The sequence below is a fragment of the Cicer arietinum genome, chromosome 7 (assembly GCF_000331145.2).
Source record: "Cicer arietinum cultivar CDC Frontier isolate Library 1 chromosome 7, Cicar.CDCFrontier_v2.0, whole genome shotgun sequence".
In the NCBI taxonomy this organism is placed as follows: Eukaryota; Viridiplantae; Streptophyta; class Magnoliopsida; order Fabales; family Fabaceae; genus Cicer; species Cicer arietinum.
The window spans coordinates 61,258,724-61,269,728 of record NC_021166.2 but is presented as its reverse complement, the minus strand read 5'-3'; the positions used below and the strand labels follow the sequence as shown (position 1 = coordinate 61,269,728).

The window sequence follows — 11,005 nt, the reverse complement described above, 5'->3', positions numbered from 1 at the left end:
TATAATATATTTTAATTCATGTATTATGATATCAACAAAAGTGTCATTAGAAGAATTTAAAATAAGTATTAGTTTTCTTCAATAGTCAAAATTTTAAAAACATTTTATATTGTATCTTTACTTGTTACCATCGTCTTTAAAAAAAACATGGTCGATAAGTTGATTCACAAGTATAAAAAAAATTTGTCTCACATTTTTTAATTCTTTAACTATTATAGAACACAATCGAATGCCAGTTATGAGACATGGATGTAGGAACACAATCGTTTTTTTAGATCAAATAATAAAAAAATTGTACACAACTGTGAAGTCTAAGTTTGATTTCAAAATATGATATTTAGACTAACAATGTCAGTCTTTTTCAGTTGAGTTAGGTCTTATGAATATATGATCTTTGTTCTTGTCTTGTGTTTGTGTGGATTGAGTTTGGAGTAAAAGAGTTCTTTTCAGGAATTTGGCCAAAGTAGAAATCAAGAGAAGTGATAGGAACTTCAAGAGCATGAAATGATCTATATTTTAATAAATTAGGATGAACTTTCTAATTTGATTTGTAATAATTTTTAGTTTGCTTTAATTTGAAATTGTTATAGCTTTAATTTAGATTTAGTTGATATTATGTGTAAGTGAAAATATTTTATTTTCTTATATTTAATTTATTTTAGAAAAATATGATGTAAGTCAAATATGAGCCAAGTTTGAAATTAATTAGAATTTTAGATCTACTCTTTAAGTTTTAGTTATCAATGGTTTCTTTACCACTGTGGCGATTTTTCATTGGTTTATCAATCATCATTGGTTGTGGCGTTTTCTTCATCTTCTTAAAAAATTTAAAGCAATTTTTTTTTTAATTTAAATTCATTAAATTAAGAATAAAAAGATAAAACTTTTAATTAGTATATATACATATATACTGTCATATATGTGTGTGTGTACACAAATTAAGAATAATCATTCTCTATAATTTTGATATCATAACTTTACATACATTTCTATGATTAAAAATCATAACTATTATTATAAATTTAATTTCATATTAAGTTAACACGGCAAATTTATCTTAAAACTCAATTTATCTTAAACGTAGTAATATTTGGATTTTAGGTTAATATATTTTTTATACGTAAAAATTATATTACTACATTTGTTTCATAATAAGAGAAGTGTGTAAATTAATAAAAGAAATAAAAGAATATTTTATTAAATTATCATTTTTTAAAAAGAAGTTAATGCATTGTCCATGTAAACAAGTTTTACACTTACATTAAATAGAAATATTTGAGTTTTAATATATCAAACCCAAATTTTAATAGGACTTTTTAGTCTGACCTTAAAAATCTCTTGGTGGGATAGCCCGATAAGGTTTACGACTAACTTCATGACACGACAAACAGTATATAAACTTCATTTTAAGAACTTATATATTATATTTAAAGACTGTTAATAGTATTTAAAAAATCTTAGAAAATACAAAGATTTAATTAATATTTTTTAAGAAACCTATAATATATGATATTACAAAATATAAATAAAAGATTTAAAAATGGTTAAATGATGGGTTAACTCGAAAGTACACAACTCTTTTTAAAGTCAGGTTAAGATAATACTTTTTGAAGACGGTTCTAAAAGGATCTTTTTAGCCGACTCGATAAAACCTATAAACAGTTAGGACCGACTCTAAATGGATCGGATAACTCGTTTTGTAAAAAAAATTCGGTGTATGATCATTAATTCTTATCATTATTAAGTGTTAATATATTTACTATTATCATAAATACAATGTGATATATTAAATTAAGAGTAGTTTATATAATAATAATTGGTTTAAATATATTTTGTATTTTTTTTTTTAATAATAACTTTGTAAACTCTAAAATGTTTTAACGATTTTTTTGATTAACAAGCTTCTCAAGGAGACCATGAACAGTAAGAGATGTTCCAGCCAAATCCACCTCGACAGCAAGAGTGCAATTTCCATGGACTCAACCAAGGTGATGAGCATCACCAGAATCAAGAACAGTATCTTCGATAGCCTTCAAGAACAGTTTTAGCTAGGTTGAACATGAATAATCAAATTAAATTAATAATAATAATAATAATAATAATAATAATAATAATAATAATAATAATAATAATAATAATAATAATAATAATAATAATAATAATAATAGAATTAAATTATTATTTTAATAATTAATTATTATCCTATCAGCAACATTTACATATAGGACGTGCCATATCACTCAAAATTAGCCGGCTCGATATTTTTTTATCAAAATAATTATATTAAGTATTTTTTAAAAAATATTTTAGAATTTGTAAGAGTATTATTAAAAAAAATAAATTAATTTACAGAGATCAAAATCAAAATGACTACTCTAAATATTTTGATCAATAATTTCTTTTAATTTATCTATGCGGACATTACTATAAGATCTATTAAAGTTTTGATACATTTATCTATTCAATTTTGATTTAGTAATTAAATAAATTATTTCCGTAGTTAAAATTAAAATTATAACTAAAAACATTATTTCAAAATAGAAAAAAGTAAAACTTACAAATTTAGTGATATTAAATATAAAATATTATCAAATTCATTTATAGATAACATATCATTTAACTACTACCATTAAAAAGTAACGTTGACAGAAAGTCTTAAACGTCTTTAAATTGTTTCATAGTGGTTGAATAGGGTTATGATATATGAAAAAGGAAAGTTTAAAGAAACAAATTACTAATATTTACCAACCGAGTTTAAATGTCTGCAACAAAAATTAATTAAATGAATTAGTTTTTTATTTTACGAGAATTAAAAAAATTAGTTACATCTCATCATTTTGACATAAAAAATTAGAATTAATAATACCTTAAAATTTTGTTGGACATTAATGTGATGAAGGTGAAATTAATTAAAAATTTAAATTTATTTGAAATCATTAAATATAAAAATGGGATTAATGTTATGTTTGGTTTATTATTAAATTAAAATTAATTTTGATCCAAATTCACGTTTAGTCGGAAGTAATAATCAATATTTTTGTAGTCATATTATAATAAAATATATACTAATTGTAGTAAATACACATTTAAAAATACATTTGGTTATATAATCAAAACAAATTTTATTTTATAAAACAACATTTGAAAAACAATATTGAAATATCAAAAACTCAATTTTAATTAAAAATATATTTGAAAAATAAAATTTATTCAAAGTACATTTCCAAATATGAATCCAAACACATATTAAATAATTTGTTAGACAATATGCATGCAAGAACAAAACTCTTAGAGTATCAATTTTCACCTTAGTAAAATTGAAATTGATAAATAAAATTAAATCATATATACTTTAAATACATTATACAGAAACTAAAACTCTCTTAAAAATTATCAAAACGTGAAAGCAAGAAAAAACCAATAATTTAAAAATATATGTTTTTGCTTATCTAAAAAAAAAAGTGTTTTTCCTAAACAATTTGATTCTATCACTTAAACAATTATGTTAACAAAATCAATGTGGTTCCTCTAAATGATCTATAGACATTAGAGCCTATTGATCTTTATCACCACCACTATAAAAAAAAAAGTGTTGCAATTATAGAAAACCTCTAAAAACCCGACAAAATATAATTTTAGTTTGATCAAAATTTTTTAATTAACCTTAAGTTAAGTAATTTTAGAAAAATTATAATATCAAATAGACTATAGATTAAAGTTTTTAGAAAAATTATTAATTTCAACTTTTAATATATAAGATAAATTATATTCTCAGGTAGACATTGTCAATACGCACATCCTAATCATTCCTATCTTAGTTGAAACATGCCATTTTCCTAACAAAATGGGGAATGGAAAATAATATTATTAAGTATAGTAACGATTAATCTACAATTATTTTAAAAATAATTTAAACTCTATTATTTAAGATTATAATGTTGAACATTTACAACTACGTTACATAGATTTAATCAATAGTTGGCTATTATAGAGAATTTGTTTTTGATTTAAATGAAATTTATATTATTATGATTCTCATATGCAAAATAGTGTGCGTATACAAACATATATACAATTTTTTTTTATGAATATACATACATAAAAAATATATAAGATTGATTTTGTAGCAAAGTTATAGAGTAGAGTAATAAAGAAGTTATATGTTTCAATTCACACTCAACAAAATATTAATCATACTAAAAATATTAATCATACTAATTACTAACATTCACCATTGAAAATAATAATAATAATAATTTAGCAGGACAACTTAATTAATATTTTTAAAGACAATTCAAAAATAACATTTACAAATTATAACCTAAACCCTAAACACTAAAATAATATAATGTAAACTATTGAAAGAAAAAAACTAATTACTATGAACTTCTTCATTCCTTGTCGCCAATTAGGGCTAACAACATTTCCAATAGTAGTGCTAAACTGTTGCCAATTAAGGCTAACAACATTTCCAATCAAAAAGCTCCATGTGACCAAAATGGTGGTAGGAATCGAATGTAAAACAAGACTCACTTCCATAATTGATGTTGCACTTGATGCCAATAATAGGAATAAGGTCCAAAAGATGGTATGATTATTAGGGTAAATCACAATACGACCAATCAAGAATTGAAAAAATATAACAAAAGTGGAGAGAAAGAACTTGACAGCATCGTAATGTTCTTCCATGAATTTACCACCATAAGACGACATCTTTAATGTTGGGAAGAGAATCAATAGCGAATATAATATCAACGTGGTTGTGGCTAATGTCTCCCACCTATTCTTGTCAATATATATATATTCTTTAGATTAGATACATGAGTAAAAAATACATGACTCATTTTACTTATATAAAAAAATACACACACGAGTAAAAAACTTATCATCAATTTATTCTACATCAACTATCATTTTTTTAGAAATAAAAACCACAAAACATAGTAGAATAGTGTGAAGGTAAATTAATGGAAGTTATTGAATACCTTGATTTAATTGGATTAGATGATGACCTAGGTTCTTCCATCCGAATCAATTGATCTTGGTTGCGTTTTTTTACTAAAACAATAACAATGTATAATATTTATGTTAATATGATTGATACATTTCTTATATAATCTTTTTGAATTGCAAGTAGTAAATTGAAATAAAAAAAAGAATAACATTAAATTAAAGAGATGGAGTACCTTGAATAATAGTACTTGGTCAAATTACTTAATTTTCTATGCTTTTTTATTCAAAGTAAACCTACATTTTAAACTGATAAGTAGGTAGAAAAAATAGGAAGTACGTTGTGTTAACTTATTTCCTATTTCTTCTCATCACATTTTTAACGATAACAGGTTTTCTATTTACCTATCAATTTTAGGGTTACGGTTACTTTTAGGGTTGCCTACCTATCAATTTAAAAGGTACGGTTACTTTGAAAAAAAGAAAGGAACAAAAATCCATATTAAATCTAGTGATTTGAAGAAGTCCTAATATTTAAGGTACTCCATCTCTTTACTTTAATGTTATTCTTTTTTTTTATTTTTGTTACTTACTTGCAATTCTAAACGATTATATAGAAATGTATCAATCTCAATAACATGAATATTTATAAATTGTTATTGTTATAGTGAAAAAAACTCAACGAAGATCAAGTGATTCTGATGGAAGAATCTAAGTTATATGATCCAATTAAACTAAGGTATTTAATTAATTTATCACGCTATTCTAATGTTTTTGTGGCTTTTATTTCTAAAGATAATGAAGAAGAAAAAAAAAATGATAGTTGATGTAAAAATAAGTTACAAATCAACTATTTGGATTGATGGTTTGTATAAAAATATTTTACACGATGCACATTTTAGATATTTTTTGTATGGTTTTTAACATAATCTTGATTATATTAAATTTATAATTTCTCAATGTTATATAGAAATGTATGAATCATATTAACATAAATATTATACATTGTTATTGCTACAGTGAAAAACGCAACCAAGATCAAAACGAAGATAAAGTGATTCTTCAGATGGAAGAATTTAAGTCTTGTGATCTAATTAAACCAAGGTAATGAATATCTTTAATTAATTTACATGCTATTGTCTTTTGTGTCTTTTATTTTAAAAAATAATAAGAAAAATGATAATACAACGTCAATTTAAATTTATCAACAATTTATAATGACGATACATCCATTAAAATAAAAATAAATTTTTTGATAAAAAAATAAAATGTATGTATCTAATCTATTTTTTTTTTTACTAATGTATTTTTTCATATGCAAAATAACTTGTATATTTTATACTATGACAATTTTTTCATATATATATACATATATATATACAGATCCATTGAAAGTGACAAAGTTATTCAAAGTGACCGGTATATGCAAGTAGTCATAATATCAGGGATATTATGTTCAATATTGATTATCTTGTCATCTTACGGTGGTAAATTCATGGAAGAACATTACATTCTTATCACATTATTTCTCTCTCCTCTTGTTATATTTTTTCATTTACTGATTGGTGGTGTTATGATTGATCACCCAGTTAACGATAGCATCTTTTCGATTTTAATCCTAATATTGCTATCAAGTGCAACGTTAATTATGGAAGTTAGTCTTTTTCGCATCTTGATTCGTCATTTTGGTCTCATGGGTCTTCTTGATTGCAATCGTTGTTCGGGTTAATTGGCAAAAGATGAAATTCATACCAACTATTTGTGTTCTTTCTTTAGTTTGCGATATTATTTTCCTAATGCACATTTTTAGTTCTTAATTTTGTTTTCTTCTTCTCTATAGACTACTTTGTAATTTTCTTTATCTTAATAAAGACATTGTTTATGAATAACAATATTTCTTTTAATTGATTCTATGTATCGGAAAAATTCACCCTTAATTGTTTGTTCCAATTAATTCCAATATGCAAAACCAACTATCTCCATTTTTAATGCAAAATATATTCACTAACATAATTGCAGCTGTAGTTTCTTAATGCATGACTAGTTTTTTTCTATCTTTTAACTAATAAAATACTCGTGTGGAAGTTGGGATGTACGTCGTTATTATAATTTTTTTAGATAATCATTAAAGAAAATTAATTAAAAAATAATATCTTATTTATACAATAAATAAAATATTTATATTTTATTATAATTAATAATAAACAAATAAATTTAAAATTGATAATAAACAAATAAGTTCCCTAATCTCAATTGATAGCATCAAAATTTTGAACTATACAACTATGGGATTGCTTTCACTTAAGAATGAGGATGAACTCTCACATCATTGTGCCCACATGGATGAGGATAGCTGAGAATAGAATATTAGGTTTCAACAAGTTATTCTATTAAGTATTTTTTTGGGTTATAATAATGTGCCAAAAGAGGAGAAAAATGTTATAATAATTTGCCAAAAAATCAAAATATTATTAGAGGAAGTTGTTAAGAAAATACATGTTATTTTATACGTTAACAACTTTCTCCGTTTTGATAAATTAGTATAACAACTTCCTTCTTTTTTGGCACATTATTATAACAAATTCCTCCTATTTTTCTTATCTAATAAAACAGTTTTGGCAATTTAATATAACAACTTCCTTCTCTTTTGGCACATTATTCTAACAAATTTCTCCTATTTTTTATATCTAATAAATAAAAATTAATGAAAATAATAATAATAATAATAATAAAATATAATTTTGATGTATTTTTTCCTTCAATTTTCTGTATTTTTTTAATTTAATGTATTTTATTGGTTCAATTTAATTAATTTTATTTTATTAATATAATCTACTTTATTATTATTATTACTATTATTATTTTTATTAAAATTTTGAATATTATAAAAATTATTATTATTATTATTTATTAATGTATTTTATTATTGTTATTGCTATTATTTATAAAAATTTATAATATTATTAAATTTATTATTATTATTTTTCATAAAAGTATTTTAATTTTTTAATTGTTTTAATTATTTTTAAATTATTTAAATAATAAAAATAATTAATAATAAATACAAATATTCTTTAAATGACAAAAAAAAAAAAACAAAAATTGTCACACTACAAGGTTGCATCCATATGTTTAAATGAGAATAATAATTTAAGAAAAATTAAAACTAAGTGATCTAAATATGTGAGAGGTAAAACTTGTAATGACTAATAAGTGCAATAATGATTGATGTATCAAACAATAATGATTGATGTATCAAAGTAAACCAATTCTAATTTTTTTTTTGTAAAAATGTTTTTCTTCAATAAGCGCTTATGTGTAGAATCACTTATTCCCAAAATTTGTCTTTTCAAAATTTTCTCGGAATATTTGAATTACTCTCATTTTCTCAATCAACTTAAGCTTTTGATTTTTCAAAAATAACTACCTTACTCACTAAAACATGGCATTTTCATTTTAATATTGTAATTAAACTCGATTAATAACTTTTTATGTTGTGAAGAAGAAGGAAAAATATTATTTCAATGGATACCATATTATAATGATATAAATTGAATAATACTTTTTAATAAAATAGTAATTTATTATTTATATACAAAATATTTATTTCGATCATAACAAAAAGAAAATAACAAGTTTAATAATGAATAACAAATTCAAATATTTTAGTGTCAAACTAACATTTACAAACTACAAAAGCATATCCCCGTTCAACATGCTTGATGGAAATGGATTGGTTGAAAAAAATCTTCTTAATCGTTCCACCAATGTCAATTGCTTCCTTTTACTGTCAAATTTCCATGACATAAACCCCAAAATATAATTGCATAAACTTAAAATTCAAAAGAATATATAAACATTCAAGTACACAACAATAGATCTATTAACTTATCCATGTCTATCATGGAAATTTATATTTTTGTGTGTACAACATATCATATAGTTTTGTATTTATAACCAACAACTTAGTCTAGTGTTACTTTATTCTTGTAAACACCTTGTTATACCAATGTGAACCTGATGAAGACAAATTTTGATTAATCCCTAGTTAAAAGCCTAGTAGGCAAACCAAGTTACAAGTGTATATTTGCGTGGTTATTTAATGATGTCAGTTAAAATTATTAATAAGTTGATAATGAATTGTTTCTATTCAATGTTACCGTCAATTTATTCTACATGAACTATTATTTTTTTAGAAATAAAAACCACAAAATATAGTAAAATAGTGTGAAGGTAAATTAATTAAAGTTATTGAATACCTTAATTTAATTGGATGAGATGACTTAGGTTCTTCCATCAGAATCAATTGATGTTGGTTGCGTTTTTTCACTAAAACAATAACAATGTATAATATTTATGTTAATATGATTGATACATTTGTTATATAATCTTTTTGAATTGCAAGTAGTAATTGAAATAAAGAAGAATAACATTAAATTAAAGAGATGGAGTACCTAATTTTCTATGCTTTTTTATTCAAATTAGGTAGAAAAAATAGGAAGTACGTGGTGACGAGGCAGTCAAACAAACAAATTAGTTCCTATCAATTTTAGGGGTACGGTTACTTTGAAAAAACGAAAGGAACAAAAATGTATCAATCTCAATAACATGAATACTTATAAATTGTTATTGTTATAGTGAAAAAAACTCAACGAAGAGATCGAGTGATTCTCATGGAAGAATTTAAGTTGCCTGATCCAATTAAACTAAGGTATTTAATTAATTTATCTTCACGCTATTCTAATGTCTTTTGTGGCTTTTATTTCTAAAGATAATGAAAAAAAAAATGATAGTTGATGTAAAAATAAGTTACAAATCAACTATTTGAATTGATGGTTTGTATAAAAATATTTTACACATAACCATTGAACTAAAAGGCAAAATTTAGATGCATTTTAGATATTTTTTGTATGGTTTTTAACATAATCTTGATTATATTAAATTCATAATTTCTCAATGTTATATAGAAATGTATGAATCATATTAACATAAATATTATACATTGTTATTGCTATAGTGAAAAACGCAACAAAGATCAAGTGATTCTGCAGATAGAAGAATTTAAGTCTTGTGATCCAATTAAACCAAGGTAATCAATATCTTTAATTAATTTACTCTCATGCTATTGTCTTTTGTGGCTTTTATTTTAAAAAATAATAGAAAAAATGATAATGCAACATCAATTTAAATTTATCAACAATTTATAATGACAATACACGACCATTAAAACAAAAATAAATTTTTTGACAAAAAAATAAAATGTATGCATTTAATCTATTTTTTTAAAATGTATTTTTTTCATATGCAAAATTAATCTTGAAAACATAGATAACAGATCCATTGAAAGTGAGAAAGTTATTCTAAGTGACGAAGATGACGAATATAGGTATCTGACAGTGGCCATGGTATCATTGATATTATGTTCAATATTGATTATCTTCCCTATATTAAAGATGTCATCTTATGGTGGTAAATTCATGGAAGAACATTACATTGTTGTCACATTATTTCTCTCTCCTCTTGTTATATTTTTTCAATTAGGGATTGGTGGTTGTACGATTAATCACCCAGTTAATGATAGCATCTTTTCGATTTTATTCCTACTAATGCTATCAAGTGCAACGTCAATTATGGAAGTTAGTCTTGTGTCGCATTCGACTTGTATCATCATTTTGGTCTCATGGGTCTTCTTGATTGCAATTGTTGTTCGGGTTAATTGGCAAAAGATCTCTATTTATGATATATTATTAGCCTCACAAGGAATGATGAAATTCATACCAACTATTTGTGTTCTTTCTTTAGTTTGCGATATTATTTTCCTACTGCACATTTTTAATTCTTAATTTTGTTTTCTTCTTCTCTATAGACTACTTTGTAATTTTCTTTATCTTAATAAAGACATTGTTTATGAATAACAATATTGCTTTTAATTGATTCTATGTATCGGGAAAATTCACCCTTAATTGTTTGTTCCAATTAATTTCAATTTATGCGAAACCTCGTTATTATAATCTTTTTAGATGATTATTAAAAAAATTAATTAAAAATAATATCT

General features: G+C 23.3%; 2 long non-coding RNA genes across 2 annotated transcripts; both read left to right on the top strand.

Annotated features, from left to right (window-relative positions):
* Positions 1 to 5,385: 5,385 nt before the first annotated feature.
* LOC101513051 (uncharacterized) lies at positions 5,386 to 6,828 on the top strand. Its single transcript, XR_012163884.1, has 4 exons — positions 5,386 to 5,489; positions 5,619 to 5,689; positions 5,971 to 6,054; positions 6,334 to 6,828. It is a non-coding gene; the product is annotated as an uncharacterized lncRNA (long non-coding RNA).
* A 2,698-nt stretch (positions 6,829 to 9,526) lies between these two features.
* LOC113785064 (uncharacterized) lies at positions 9,527 to 10,789 on the top strand. Its single transcript, XR_012161449.1, has 2 exons — positions 9,527 to 9,661; positions 9,968 to 10,789. It is a non-coding gene; the product is annotated as an uncharacterized lncRNA (long non-coding RNA).
* Positions 10,790 to 11,005: the final 216 nt, after the last annotated feature.